Source organism: Corvus kubaryi, unplaced genomic scaffold, assembly GCF_017639235.1.
Source record: "Corvus kubaryi isolate FWS band 111438036 unplaced genomic scaffold, C.kubaryi_AGA036_p1.0 128, whole genome shotgun sequence".
Lineage (NCBI taxonomy): Eukaryota > Metazoa > Chordata > Aves > Passeriformes > Corvidae > Corvus > Corvus kubaryi.
In genome coordinates, this window is record NW_024580663.1 from 478,299 (window position 1) to 493,434 (window position 15,136).

General features: G+C 44.2%; 1 long non-coding RNA gene across 1 annotated transcript in view; it reads left to right on the top strand.

Annotated features, from left to right (window-relative positions):
* Positions 1-5,830: 5,830 nt before the first annotated feature.
* LOC121662897 overlaps positions 5,831-15,136 on the top strand; it is an 11,886-nt gene continuing 2,580 nt past the window's right edge. The window contains exons 1-2 of the long non-coding RNA XR_006015476.1: positions 5,831-11,420; positions 14,552-15,136. The exon at positions 14,552-15,136 is cut by the window's right edge and continues 150 nt beyond it. This is a non-coding gene — a long non-coding RNA (uncharacterized LOC121662897). The remainder of the gene's footprint in view (positions 11,421-14,551) is intronic.

Here is a 15,136-nt window from a genome sequence, read left to right on the forward strand (position 1 = left end):
AGTGGAACGGCCCGGAACGGCCCGGCACGGAACGGCCCGGAAAGGCCGGGGGGCCGGGGACCGGGCCCGAGCGGCCGCCGCGCAGGAGGAGAAGGCGGCGGGCGGTAGGTGCGGGCCGGGCCGGGGCGGCTCCGCGGAGCCGGGGCCCTCCCGCAGCAGGAACAGCCGCCCTCCCTCCCGCCCGGCCGCGACTGCGGGTGTCCCGCTGTCACCGCTCCGCGCGTCCGCAGCAGCGGCATCAGCATCATCAGCATCAGCACCATCAGCAGCATCAGCAGCATCATCATCATCATCATCACCACCCCGGCCCGCGCCGCTGCCCCCGCACTGCCCAGCGGGGCGGTCTCGGTGCGGCCGCTGCGAACAGCGCGGTGTGACCGCGCCTGAGGCGCTCACGGCCCCGGCCCCGAGCGGCGGAGCTGTGGCATCACCGCCCTTTCCTACCTTGGCCCCGCAGCAGCTCGGGGCTTTAATGGGTTGCCGTGACTGTACAGAGAGGAGCAATAGAGAACATGGAAGTGAAACAGCTCCGTAATTGCTCAGGAGCAAGTTTCGGCATCCTTGGGAAGCTCGGCAGTGGCTGTTGGCTCTGGCCGGGTTTTGCCGTGTCCGGGCTCGTAGCCCCGGGCGAGCAGCCTGAGCTCCATCTGCAGCCAGCCACTTGGTGAGGCGATCTTACAGCCACACCGAATTAACGTGTGAAGTAATTCGAGATTTATGAGTAGAACACAGTATTGAGTTTACTGCACTCAACTATTGCAGTTCTGTTCTAAGCACTTTGATAAATAATTTTAAAAGGCTCCTACTTTGCTGTTATTCTAGGATTGAGAATTGAAGTCTCTGCTGCTTCACTTTATAAATGAGAGTGTAATTTTTGGTCTTAAGAAGTTACCTTTATCTTCTGGTAATGCTGATCTTGCTGAACTGTACACATTAGGCTGTTAGCTCAAATTTGGTGTAGTAAAATACTATTCCTACTAGTTCTTTACAAAAATCAATGAGTTTTGTAGCATCTTTCACCTGCAGTTCTAGCACATGTTCATAAGAGTCAGGCATGATAGGTAAAGAATTCTTGCTTGCACAGCCATCTTTGAAATGATTCTGTGCTGGGTGCAGAGGGCATAAATGGTTGGTTGGCTGAATAGAAACAGGATTTCAGTGGCATTCCAGTGTTCACTTGCTTTCCTGGGTGTTTCTTGGCCAGGGATGTAAAGTACAGGGAGGCCAAGTGAGGGAGGACAGTGCTCAGCGATTATTTGCTGTGCATCATTTTCAGAACAATCACGTGGACAAGAATGAGCTGAGTTTTCGATGAGACTGAACACTGTAGCGGTGTTTGGGTTCCCCTGGCCCCTGGCTGCCAGCAGGGCCACTCCACGCCTCAGCCCGGGTGGGCCACAGCAGGGGCCAGTACTGGCAGAGAGGGGCTTTGGGGCTGGGTGTCTGTAGGATGAGGCTGTGCCCGAGCTGAGCCCTTCGAGGCTTCAGCATTTCAGGGGGCAGTGCTGGAGGAGGGGACCATCAGCAGGGCCATGGGAAGAGCCAGCATCCCCTGCCAAAGGAGAATCTGGTGGAATACAAGGGCTGGAGAGGGACCTCTGGGAAAGGAGTGTCGCAGCAGGTGGGTGAACAGAGACCAGAGCCAGGAGTCAGGAGCCAGGATGGGGTGGAAAGCGCCGGGCAGGAGGAGGGAGTGTGGTGTGACGTCCTGGGGGAACTTGCCTGGGCTGCCCAGTGGGGCAGAGTGTGACCAAGGACTGCACCCAGTGACGGGAGGCACTAAGGGAAGCAGCACAACTTGCACTGCCTGGCAAGTGGAAACCAGGAAGCATAGGTGCCAGTTGCAATGAAAAATCAAGTGGCATTACTACAATAAGAAAGTATTATAAATTGCAACTTTTCTTTTTTCCCTTTTATATAGTAAAATAAGTGACATTTTTGTTTTTCAGATAAACCTCAGTGCCATATACAGCTAGTGTGGAGTTATGCACAGTAATGGAAATAAAAACCTGCAGTGGAGCTGTGTTTATAACATGCTTCATGGCCCAGGCAGCAGCACTTGCATATAAGCACATCACAAAGAAATCTAAATGGCACTGGCAGAGGGTACTTGTGCAAGATATTGAGTACCTAAGACCCTTACTCATATATGTGAGCATATACCTCATTTTAAGAGCAGATCAAACCCACAGGTGTGATTGTTCCTGTGCTTAAGATCAAATGTGTTTAAAAGCTCAGTTGAATCAGGATGAGGGTGCTCAGCTCTTGCTGGCTCGAGGCTTGAAAGTTTTGATACAATAGTGAGAGGGATTTTCCCTGGGACATCTGTTTCAGCCTTTTAGCCCAATTTAAAAATGTTATCCAATACTACCATAACTTTCTGTATTAATTGAAAGGGATGGAGATATACCAGCTGTAGCCAAGCCAGCCGAGATTTGGGTGGCTAAGCAACAGAAAAGGCACCATATTGAGTGAGCCAAAATTCAGTCTCAAAGTCATTTATTTTAACCAGTGACAATACGTTTAGACTCTAGTGTTTCAATTTGATTGATGGTTTAATATCATATATAATCTTTTTAATGAAGGAACCCATTTAAATATGTTAACATTTGCACTAGTAGTCTCCCATGTACATAACTGCATTTAATCATTACTCTGATTGTTTTTGTGGTTGTGTAATTTGCATCAGCAAAATAACTATGTCAGAGCTGTGTTATCTTAATGAAAACTACGGTTACTTCTCTTTCATACATGCTTCTTACTGTTCATGTATAAAAGTGGCAGCAATCCCAGTCTCAAGTATATTGCTAAATGTATAGTTATCACTACATGTGCTGTCAATTAAGAAATAAAAAAAATTAATGAGCTTAGTGTCTTTTCTAATTCTGCTTTGTTTAAAGCCTCATTGTGATTCATTATCATGTGAATTGAGTAATTTAATTTTAAGACTTTTAATGTTAAAATACATCATCATTAGTGATGTATCTGAAGATTTCACGGTCTTAATAATGGCGCTAAATCAAATTGGGAATCCCCTCTTAATCATCCAAGCTGTGCTCTAGTTCGCACCAGCAGTTTTGGGCTGGGGAGAAGTTTCGTTCCGCCCAGGATCCCGCATTGTACCAGCCCGGGGAGGAGCACAAAGCTCCCGCACGCCGCGCGAGGTGTCGGCGCTGCAGGGCCCCGGGCGAGGCAGCTGCTCCGTGTCTGCTTTTGTTTATCCCTTGCTGGTTTGTGTAGCCTTTAGGCCAGCACATGAAACAATCGCTTCTACAGGGTCAGCTGCTGGTCAGAAGCAAAGCAAGAAAAGACTTTGCCTTAAAACGCCTCAGCCATCATTTCAGTGCAGCTGGCACCTGCTACTGGTGCGCAGCGGGAGGGTTAGGGGTCAAAGAGGCAGTTGTTCTAAACTCAGTGATGGCTTAAAGGGACTTGTAGATTAATCTGCTTTATTAACTTCTGTATATTAGATAACTATTGCAGTGAATGACAGTCCGTCTTTCTGAATAAGTCCCTTCACCTCATTCTCTTTTAAATTGGCTTTTGAGTAATGAATATTAAATAGAATACATTTCAGGGTAATTAAGTGGAAACATTAGGATGATGTTGTTTTACAATCATATCTATAAGTTTCTTGTGTATTTATCTTGCAATATTACTGTTCATTGCTTTTTGCTAGCAGAACAAAAAGCATAAATGTTTCAATTAAACAAGAGGAACTGGCTGTATTTCTCACTAAACTCAGGTCTTTGTGCTGCATAAATATTTTCAAAAAGCAAATAAGTTTAGGGAGAAATATAAAAATGTTTTATTCCTTGTTTACTCCCTGCAATGTAATACTTTACTTGGAAATGTTCAATTTCTGCTGGCCTTGGTTCTGTTATATAAAACACTAAGAGGTGTTGGTTTGGGGAAGGTCAAAAAATATCACTGTTCCATAGAATCTAACTAGTGATATGAATAGCACCAATAATTTTGTAAAGTTCACATTATAATTCAAAATTCAGTTAGAAGTGATGCTTGCAGTCTGGAAAAAAAGCAATATCTTTACAAAATGGATAGGGAAAGGTAACAATCCATTCTATGATCTGCTACTGGCAGATTTGCCATGTGAGTGATGAAACTCACTCTCTGTGAACGAACCCCCTCCCCCATTTGGAAAAACAAAAAAGTAAATTTAAAATTCTAGGATAGCAGCAGCTTACAAGGATGTTCATTGCTGTTGGATCTGATGGCAGCAGCCGAGATGGTGCTGGTTTGGAGATCCAGTGCTGGATGAGGCGGTTCCTGGGCGTTCTGACTGGGAGTCAGAGCAAAGGCATGTGGCAGGTGAAGGGGCTGGTTTCTGCCCAAAATTCTGAGTGACTGGCACACGCTAGATATGTGTCCCACTTAATCTTGGCAGATGTATGATTTTCAGGACTCTGTAACTGAACTTCAAAATCCACATTTTTCCTTGGCTAATGCTGTTGGTTTTGTCTGTTTGTGATCCTGAGAGACATTTGTGTGCTCAAGGTGTCTTCTGAAATCATGGCATCCAGCTGGGTTTTCTTCCTTTGGTGTTTACTTGTTTGGAGTTTTTTACTGAGAATTGAGATTCTTGTGTATTTGCATGTCTCCAGGAACCTTCACAGTTTTAAGACAAAATACATTTAAAAAAAACCCCAATGTCACAGTGGATTGATGAGATTTGGGAATGCTGTTACTTTCTCTCAGCTTAGCCTAGCATTCTCTAGGTAAGCTTAGTTTAACTTGAGCAAATCCTCCCAGTGCTTTGCTGGGCACATCAGAGCAGAGATTTGAGTGGCTGGAAGAGCACCACACACAAAGGACTGCAGCAACACAGGGTTTGACCTTTCAGAAGAACCATGTTTCTGAATTCATAAGTCGTTTTCCTTTTAAAAAAAAAAGAAATCGAAAAAATTAAAAATGAAGTGTGTGCAACCATTCTTTAAAATCTTTTTAGCGTGACAAGTAAAGTAATCTTCCATTGATACTTAAAAGTCCATCTGCAGAAATTCAGGCAGAATGTTAGAGAGATGCAATATCTATTGAAATGTTGAGTGTCAAACTGCCAGGGTAATGTATTTAGTATGAAATATAATATTCAGTGCATTTTGTTTTGATGACTGCATGAAATAGCCGTGTGCTCTTAGCCTTTGTTGTTGTTGTTGTGAAAGATGATATTCACTGCCAAGTGTTGGTGGCTGCTCAGGACACAGGAGCAATATGCTTATTACCAGCTTTATCATCTGTCCTTGTGTTTATTTGCAAAAGCTTTGGTTACAGTTCAGTTCATCAGGATAACAAAAACACTTTTAATTGTTCCACAGAAGAAATTAGAATCAATTTATGAACAGTTTGAAAACAGAAGAGGCTTGCAATCTGTTAGGCAATGGGTAATTAATACTCATTTTAGGCTTTTAAAGTTGTGTGCTGCTCCAGTGCTCTGCTCCAGCCAGCGGAGGGGTCACTGTGCCCTCCAGACCATCCTGGCACAGTGATCACAGCCAAGCTGCTGCCTTTCTCCCAGTCTCATTTCCTTCAAGGGGTGGTTTAAAGCCCACCCTGCCTCCTGTACCTTCTAATCATCTCCCTATCCATTAATATGGGTAAAATAATTAGCCCAGTTCTAATTGTCTCTTTGCTACTGGTTACTGTTGCTGTGTGGGGGAAGCCTCTGGCTTTGCTATGGCACGCGTCCACAGGGCTGAGCCCACCCTGAACCCACCCTGAGCCCGCTCTGAGCCCACCCTGAGCCCGCTCTGAGCCCACCCTGAGCCCTTGCTGGAAGCTGTTGGTGTAGGTGAAATTGATGTTCTCTCCTCCCAAGAGGAGAGAAATGACTCCCAAGAGTCATTTGGGTAGAGGTGCTTACAGGAAACACCATCCTGTGTCATCTCTCAGAGAAGAGTGCTGGCTGCACAGGACAGAGAGAGGCCCTCACTGTGTGGTCTGTAAAAGATGCTTAAGGATCTTCAGACATGAGCCTGTGTTACAAAGCCCTGAACCTATCTGCTTCTTTATGTGCTGCTAAAAGCAGAGGGGAATGGATATTAATTTTTTGGTAAGGTTTTTAAAGAGCTCAGCCTTCTGGTACATCAGACTATCCTGAAGTTTGTGTTACGAATTATGGCAGGTTGTGCATTCCAGAGGTCCCAGTTAATCACAGTTCTGTCATCTTTAAAAGCAGCTGTAGCATCATATACTTACAGCCACTTGTTTAGAAATGGCTGAATCTTAAATAAGCAGCTTAGATTAATATAAAATGACAGTCTAGTGGCTGTAACTTAAAATCTCTGCATGCTACCAGCTAAAAAATGCAGATTAAGGATTGATGTCACAATCTTAAATTATTCCAGCCTGAGGTGGAATAACTTGCTGTCTAACAGGGAGCACAGATGGATAGGCAGGAAGAAGCTGTGCAGATACACGAGTTTGTAAACATCTGTCAGCTACAGCAGATACCCAAATACAAAATCTTGCACTTCAGGCAGCGCACGAGTATGTGACATTCAACAGAGGGTTTACATGAAATTCAGCACAGACAGAAGCAAGTCAACACACCCTGGAAGGTAATAATTAATGAAACATATCCCCTCCTCCCCGCAGAAGGAGGAGGGATTTCACTCATCAGGCGTTGTCAGTACTGCTGCTGTTAACTGTTCTGCTTCCAGAATTTCATGTAGCCAGCCCTTAGACCAAGCAAAACTGCTCCACCCTGTGAGACTCAGTGCTTTACTATGGGTGAGTCTACAGTGGCCAGCTGGCATCACTTCTCTGGCTCAGGTGGATGTCAGCTTCCCCAGGAGCATGGTGTCCCTTGGCAGAGATGGACCCAGTTCTGATGGGTGAGACTGGACCTAAGTGTGATAGTCCTTCATGGCAAAAATTCAGATGCAAGTGCAATTTGAAAATAACATATTCTGTCATGTTAGAATGGGCTTTCAGAGGAAAGATCCTACAGTTACAGTTTGAAAACCTGCTAGCACAGGGCAGAGCTGTGCTGTGGGCAGCTTGTGTGCAGGGTGTAGCTGCTGCCCCTGTCCAGCTGTGCTGTGGGGATGCCCTGGTGCAGCACAAACTTCTGCTTTGTAATCCTGTCAAAGGCCTGGAAGGCGGCTCACTGCTGGCTGAGGGCAGGCCATGATGAGAGGAAGCCTCAGCTTTGGAAAGACCTCTTTGCACTACTGCTCTGTGTCATTGTGCTATTAACACAAGGACTAGAAGAGCACAATGGCTCTGGTGCACATGACAGGGGCTAAACATGTCCTGAGGGTGTCCTTCTGAGGGTGTGCTTATGTTTCTGTTTAGATACAAAGTCAGGTTTTACCTAAGTTCATACACTCTTATTTTAGGACTATTTCTGCTGGCTCATGACTTGGACCTGCTTCAAGTGGATTCCCACACTCAGCGCTTTGGCCAGTTCTAAAGATGTGCTGGGAAATGCAGAGCTCCCCATTGCCTGTAGCTGTTTCTTTTTCACATCACCCTTTTGGACACTGGAAGGATGGGAGTGTCCCAGCAGGACGTAAAACTGAGGGGAATAGCCTGTGAGAGACACACTCGGATAATACTTCAGTCCATCAGCTGCTGCCATATACTAGTTCATGGTGTGCAGTGTGTCTCCCAGATGCCTTGTCCTGACACCAGGATTGGGGTTTTCTCAGCCATTTACACCCTAATTCTCTTAAAAGGAAGCAAAAAGGACAGTGCCAGTTGAACTGTAGCAAACAGAGATACAGGCCTGGGTCGCTCACAGGTTTTAGCTTCAACTGTTGAGTCATGAAATTTTAGTTACTAATATTTATTTAAACATATATACTGGCAGTGTGCACAAAGAGGGTGAAATGCTGGATACTCTGAACAGAATCTGGAGGAATCTGGTCTATAGGGTGGGAATGCCAGGCTTGGCCTGAGGGCAGCGTGGAAGGCTTTGGGAAGGGCTCTGGATCCATTGCCTGGGCTCATGGACTGCCCATTTTCCTGCCTCATGCCTCTTCTGTCCCACCCTTCCTTGCTCCTCCACACCTCCTCCCTTCTTCCTGTACATGTCATGGAAATTGGCAGCAGGATGGAAGGGAGTTGGGAAGGGGAAAGAAAGGAAATAGGAAAGTCAGAAGGGAAGGGAGCTGCAGTGTCACCAGCCTCCCGTGCTGCTCTGGAAGCTTGATAACATTCCTTGCTGGACTAATGTGATTTCATCATGCAGGGGAAAGGCATGTGGTTCTTAACCTCTTATATATTACAAATCTCAGCTGATGTGCTGTTTCTGACAGTTAAATATTTTTAGTTCAGGAATAATGGGCTGATTCTTGCTTTCAAGATAAATAAAAGCTGTGGGTTTTGTGTTTCATCTGGAAATTTTTGCTTTGAACATGGGAAATATCAATGTGAAAGTCAAGCTTTCTGGTAAAATAAATATTTTAAAACAACAGATTAAAATTTAAAGTATTTAATAATCTCTGAGTATTTAAATCTTCCTAGTGTTATTAGTAAATGATGATCCGTTTACTGATGTAGGAAGAATTGATGATGAAAGAACAAAGAATTCCAAAGGACATTTAAATTAGTAATCACAGTTCTTAAATTAAGAGCAGACTCTCTGAAGCTGGAGCTTTAGAAACCTACCAAATTTTGTATGCTAAACAATGAAAAAAATGTGAATTGTTCAGATCTGAATGGAAACAACGAGCGCTATTACCAGTCAAGAATTTTGTTAAAATCTGTGCATGTTCCTGACCCTTCTAAATCCTTTGTAAAGGAATATACATGCTGCTTTCTCTGGTGTTAACGGAATGTTCCTTTTGCTAAAATGCGATTAGTTGCAGCACAGGAAAAGATCCATCCCAACATATGGGAAAGAGAAACGAGTTACAGGACTTGCAGTGGTGCAAATGTTGTAACCTGGCATGCAAAGCAGCCTTTTAACGAAAGGGCAGCTTCTCTTCCAGCTTCCTTGAGAACACATTTTCATAATGAAGATTGTCTTCACCAACATTTTCCTCCTCCATCCAAGGCTCTGAGGGAGGAGAAGCTGTGATGACTTAATTTATTGGAAGAACTGTTCTTTGTTCTTGCCTCTTCTGTCAGTAGTTCCTTTTGTAAAGAAGGGGAGTGGACTGGCCCATGGAGAAAACAGCCATGCACATGCCTGGGGTGAGTCCCCAGTTGCTCTGCGATGCAGTGTGATTCCCTGCATGGCCAGCGATTTCTGAGAGGGTTCGTGCTCCTTATGAGTCAGAAGTGGAATTTAAAACTTTGGACAGTAGCATCTTGTCAGAGAAAAAGCCCAGCGCAGAAGGGAGGCTTTCACCACTGCCTTCCTGGCTGGCCAATATCAAACCACACAATTAATAGTTATTAATTACTATTACATACATAGCTTCATGTTGGCTTTGTTTTTATTGTATTCCTCGCTTTTTTCAGTGCTCTCAGTACTCCTTACTCATAGGGACAGATAAGTGCTTTCCAGGCGAATTTTGGACATTTTGGTCATCTTTCATACTTAGGCCAAAAACTTTCCAGAAGTATTTACTTTAGTTTGTTTTCAATTTAGAGCTTCTGAACTAGAGACCTTGAAGACAATCTCAGGAGTTGTTTGATAAAGCTGAAGTCTGAAGAGGTGGTGCTTTCCCTCTGGGTCTGTTGGGACCTAAGCGTGCCCCGTTCAGGTTAAGCATCACACTGGAAGTCTCTTTGTGCTTAGCACTTTTTCTAAGAAATATGGGTACATGAGCTGTGGTGCTCAGACAAATTCACAGCTTGGGTGAGTTTGGTTTATTACTTAAAAAAAGGCTTCTGTCCTAACAGCTGGCCTTGTTACAAGCAATGAAGATGAAAACCTAGGGAGGAATGAATTATAAGAAGTCACAATTATTCTTCATGTTTGGAAAACAAGCCCCTGTTAGTGCTCGTGCAGAGGTTTGGAATTGTTTGCTTTGATTCCAAAGCAGCATGGAACTGTTTTTGCCCTGTGAGTAACAGAACACAGTTTGTGTGATACCTAACTGTGAAGTCGAGTGAAGAATTGGCCTTTCCCACACTAGACCGTGTGTTCCTAACCTGGATGCTGAAATGATTTGTGGATCTCTCTGTTCCAGGTGATTTGTAGTGCTAGGATTCATCTTTTTCATTTAGTGAAACATGCTGTTTGACTTCGCCTTGGTCAGTTATTACAGGCTAGTTTGCAGTGTGGCAGCTCTCTGGAGACCCCGCTCACAGCTACTCATTGGCCTAGAAGAAAGGATTTAATGATTTTCTACTTCCTCTGTGTTTGGTTTTAGGGTGTAGATATTTTATAAACGTGAGTCAAACTATTTACTGGTGACATTTTACAAATTTTCTCTCTGTTTAATCTCTAAGTAATGTTTTTAGGTTTGTATATGTTGTGGCCTTCGGCGTTTGGGACGAACATATCTCAAGGATATCTTAGAGCATTTTATCTTTAAATGGATTCTATTGTTATTTTGTAATTTCTTTGTACAAGAATGGTGCCAATGCCTAAAATAAGTCTTACCCTTCCCAGCTAGACAACAGACCAGAGGTACAGGAGTAGATCAGAACAAGAAGTGGGCTCAGAGTCAGAGCTTTGTGGGGCTCTAGGGGTGTGCCAGCCAATGGGCAAAGTAAATTGTGCAGCTTCTGTTTAGATGCCAGCAGAACCTAATTGTGTGAGCTGATAGATGTCAGAGCTTTATAGAGCTGATGAAGTGGCTTTATCCCTGCTATAGAGCTCTGTAAAGCAAGTCACAGAGGTAAAGTAAAATGTCTAAACTCTGAGGCTGGGTTTGTAACTGTGGTGGAAAGGGTACAGATTTAAAGACCTCTTGCTGTAATCACAATTGCCTTGGCTGAAATAGGGAGTGCTCCTCTCCAGTGCCTGGCAGTGTCATGCACGGAGAAAGGTGGACATGGGAAAACCAGAATCGTGAAGAGCAGCCTGGGTTTTGTCTAAAACTCGTACAGAACGTGTGTTGCTCTCTGGAAATAGTGTGACAACGGGGAAAATCCCAGAGTGAACATCAAATCCTGTACCTCAAATTAACACTGCTCAAAATCTCAGTTCATATTTCGTTGTATTTCAGCTTTGGCTTTAGAGCCAAGCTTTGGCATTAATTTTTTTAACTTTCTTCACCGGGTAGTTTTGGTTATGGAAATATTTTTTTCAAAGAATGACTTCTGTAATACCATGTTCATATAGGAAACATCAGTGATTTCAGCGTGGTTAGCAAAGGTTTCATGCATTTTTCCTTTTCAGCACATCACACAGTTTAAAAACAGCATCCATATTCATGTAAACTGTCTGAATTTTCTTTCAGGTGATGTCAGTCCTAATGAACACCATCATCTTTGGAGACTGCAGGAACCAATTGTCTGCTTCAAGACCTCTGCTTGGACTTACACTTCTCAATGAGAAAGTGAGTGTTTAACAGATTCCACCAGATTCACTCTTCACACACCAAAATAGTAAAAATAGTTACACAGAGCTGCCTGCTGCCCTTCGAATTGCCCATCTCTGTCCTTGGGCTCATTATGCTCACATTAGGAATGAGGAGTGGGTTTCAGCTCATGCACCATGTGAGTATCTTACAGATAGTTCACAGAGGTTGAATGGCTCTACTTTGATGAAAAATCCTCTCAAACTTTTACCCCAACTTTTACACCCAACCTTGGATCATACAAGGATAGAATTACCTTTTTCTAATGAACTTTGTTTTCATATTCCCAGAATTAAGCAGAAGTTATGCAACCTCATCAGGCTTTTAGACAGAAAGATGAAACAAGAACACTGTGAAAATCACATCAGAAAAATTGCTTCCTAGAGAAATAGTTAACCAATTTCTTTCTCTGAATGGTTTCCCCGGAACAACTGGCTTTGGCGGGCGTTATCTGAGTGCTTACACTGAACTACTGGCATTGATTGCAATTTGGGTTGTGTGCGTCTGTGGCAGATTCTGTAAACCAGGAAAGACGCTGCAGTTTGCCCTTTCAATAAAATCTGAAGCTATGAATTTGGAAATGGCCCTCATGTTTCCCTGGTGACTTAGTAGCAACGCTGCTGTCTGCAGTGGGAGCCCTCTGAGGGAACGCCGTGCGTTGATCTGAATGTGTGCATTTTTTGTGTGGCGAGGCGTTGTTTCTGAGGATATTGACCTGTTGTCTGTGCCTTTCTGCAGAGCTGGCTCTAACTTTATTCTGAATTGCTTTATCTCCTGGGCAGTCACAAGCCTCAGTGTATTACTGCTTTGGAGAATGAATTGTCTATACAATAAGAGGGCGCTGGAAAAAAATCAGACACTAAGATTAGCAGCAACCGCATACATTAAAATTCAAACTGAAATCTCAGCCATGGAAGGAAACTAATAGAAGAAGAAAATATATCAAGAGGAGAAGCGCTGTCTCATCATTCACCTGTGCTGAAGGATCCAATTTTAGCCATATCCAACAGCACTGTCATTCATCTTCTTGGTGTGTTATTGTGATTTAAATCCAAGCTCTATAAAAGAGAGCAGTTCTTTTAAAATGATTGAGAGGGAATAAGGGTAAATTCAGTGTTTAGGAAAACTTTATGACATCACAATATTATACTTTACAGATGGAAGCAATATTTCCTACTTTGGAAGGAAAACTAATCATTTTCTATCTGCTCTGAGTCACTGCATCATTATAAAAGTGGGATATAAGTAGTTTTGTGCATTCCCAATCTTGTTCAAGACGACACTTTTGTTTATATAAGGCTTCTGATTTATAGCGCTTAAGGATTAGCCTGACTACATATTAATTATATGGTTTTGATGCTTCAATATAAGAAGAAATTAAATATTTCACTTGAAGATAAAACCATGGAGCTGTAAATCATAAGGAATAAATTTGTGGCTGTCAGAATATTCTTTTTACTGAAATTAGACTCGTTCTAATGATTATGTGTTTTGCTTAGCAGACATGGATATGTATAAGCACCTTTACTTATGAACAAGTCTTGTATTTCCTTTGGAAGGGTGAAGAACAGGGAATAGGATTTGTAATATTTGCATTGCCCCTTTTGCATCAAGGTTATTTATTTCACGTTCAGAAAAAGTAGGACACGTACTTATATATAACTGTAAAAGTCATCTCTGCTTGGCTCATTCCAGTGCACTGCTGATTTATTTATTGGGAATGGGTTCCTTTATTTCAAATGGGGTCTCTGTCTCTACAGTTCCTGGGAAATAGCAAGCCTGCAGTTACCATGTTGAACTGCTTGTTCTCTTCTTCTTTTGTTTTAATGAGATCTTATTTGGCCATAATTCATTTCAAAGGGGAAGCATCGTGTTTACTTGGGGGCTCAGAAAAATTGGGATTGATATGTGCTTGCACCAATAGGGTTAATGATGCCGAAATAGGAATCATACAGCCCACCCTAAAACAGCACTAATCTTTTGAGACAGCAGGAGGTCAGTGTGGACTGGGATGTTTAGAAACCCCAGGGCTCAGAACAGCTCCGTGGTGTTGGCACACAGATGTAACGGGGTGCTGAGTCCAGGAAGGGGAGGCAGAGATGTTATTCCATGCTGTTCCTTGGGGATGCTGTTATTGCTTTCCATTGTGGGGTTGAATGAAGTTCTTGGAATGCCTCTTTTCTAAAAATAACTTGTGGACACTGGACAAGGCCTCAGGGCTGTGGCCTCCTCTATCCTGGATTCTGCGTTGGTCACTGTGTTTGGTGTTTGGTGTTTGGTGCAGGCAGGTCCTGTGTCCTTCATGCCTGCTCCCAGGGCATGTTCAGAGTGGTTTAAGTGTTTCAGGACCCAGCTGTGTGATCAGCTGCTGCCTCTGCTCCCAGTGCTGCTGCAGTGGGCAGCAAAGATGGGGACACGGGGTGTTACTGTTTTCAGGGGAACTGTGCTGAGGGCCTGAAAGTTGCCAAGGAGACACTAAAGCAAACACTCCCTATAATCCTGTGGAGTTGTTAGGGCTTAGCCTTGGAGTTACAGTTTTATTACATTTTCTTTCATTATCCCATATTTTTGCATAGGTGCAGGATAATCATGTATGTTTAAGTTGGGATCTGTTTAAACCTTTTAAAGGTTTTTTAAAAAATTTGGCAAACAAATCCCAGACTTTTGTGCTTTCTGACAGTCTGTATGACACCCTACAAGTTACGTTAACTTCAGAAGTCTACTAAATTCTCCATACTAAAAGCTGATTCTCAGCCTGCCTTTAACAAGTTCTCTTGTTATACACCTGAAATTTGTGGAATACAGGCAATACTCCTCTAGAGTGGAATCAGACTGCCCAGGAACCTTGCCAGGTACGTGGGCACAGGTTCATCAGAATGGTTCATTCTCCTCTGAATAATTGTCTGTATCAGTGCCTATCCCAGGGATGTGTTTGTGCCCAAGGCCATGAGGCTGTGACTGACACAGCCAATGTAATAAAGACTGAACAGGGTTATTTGCCTTGCTTGGCTGTAGTAGCAGGGTGGTGGGCAGCTCTAGAATCCCCTCCTGTTCCATATTTCTAAGCTAAACTAACATTCTTGTAAGGTGATAAAAAGTTCTGCTTTAAGTGTCCGTAGTTCTGCCGGAATATGATGGGAATAGAAACGCAGGAAGTGATGCAGATGGCTGAGCTTCTCAAGAGCCCCCAGTGAAGAGCCCAGACTGGCACCACTCTGAAAAGGCTGGAAAAGTACTCAGGGATGCTGCTGCCACCTCTCTGGGGTGCACTGGGATTGGTTAGGGACCAACCCCCACTGCTGATCCCACTGCACCCCAGCCCTGCTGTACCACGGTGCTGCTGCCGGTGCCGATCAGGGAGAGAGCCTGGAGCTGCCTGGGACAGAGCCTGGCTGGGAGAGAACCTGACTGGGACAGAGTCTGACTGGGAGAGAACCTGCCTGGGAGAGAACCTGCCTGGGACAGAGCCTGAATGGGAGAGAACCTGCCTGGGAGAGAGCCTGAATGGGAGAGAACCTGCCTGGGACAGAGCCTGCCTGGGAGAGAGCCTGACTGGGACAGAGCCTGACTGGGAGAGAACCTGCCTGGGACAGAGCCTGACTGGGAGAGAACCTGAATGGGAGAGAACCTGCCTGGGACAGAGTCTGACTGGGACAGAGCCTGCCTGGGAGAGAACCTGCCTGGGACAGAGCCTG